We start from the raw sequence: 560 nt of genomic DNA on the forward strand, positions 1-560 counted from the left end.
TAACTGAATTAAATTTGAGTTCCTTCCTGCCATACACACAAATATAGTAACATTTAAACACATAAAAATAAAACAATAGGCTATTTAGAGTCATTTTTTAAAATTTTCGTCTGGGTGAATGTAAATGTAGGCTACATACACAAAAATAACTTTATATAGCCTGTTGTTTTATCTTAAATGTTCCTGTGTTTTAATACACACTCATTCATCAGTTAAGTTCTGTGTGTGGGACTACAGACTTCGTTTAACGAAGAAATAAACAACCTTGTACCTTGAAATCAAGCAGCCGCTGTTTGAAAGTTACCTTAGCAACAGTAACCAAACATCGCGAGAACACGGCGCTCCACGGGATCCCGCAGCGCTCCTGTGCTTTGACAGCGCAGACAGTCCGAGAGGAGACCTGCTGGATCTGAGACCAGGACCACTACAAGAGCGGAATGGAGGGGGACAACCAGAATCCCGAGGTTCAGGTCAGTGTTCATGACTTCATCGCTACAAACGGAGGTTCTTCAGTCTCGGAACCAGGCGCGTGCTCAGACACTGGGCCTGAAAACGGGGCT

The sequence above is a fragment of the Micropterus dolomieu genome, linkage group LG12 (genome assembly GCF_021292245.1).
Source record: "Micropterus dolomieu isolate WLL.071019.BEF.003 ecotype Adirondacks linkage group LG12, ASM2129224v1, whole genome shotgun sequence".
NCBI lineage: Eukaryota > Metazoa > Chordata > Actinopteri > Centrarchiformes > Centrarchidae > Micropterus > Micropterus dolomieu.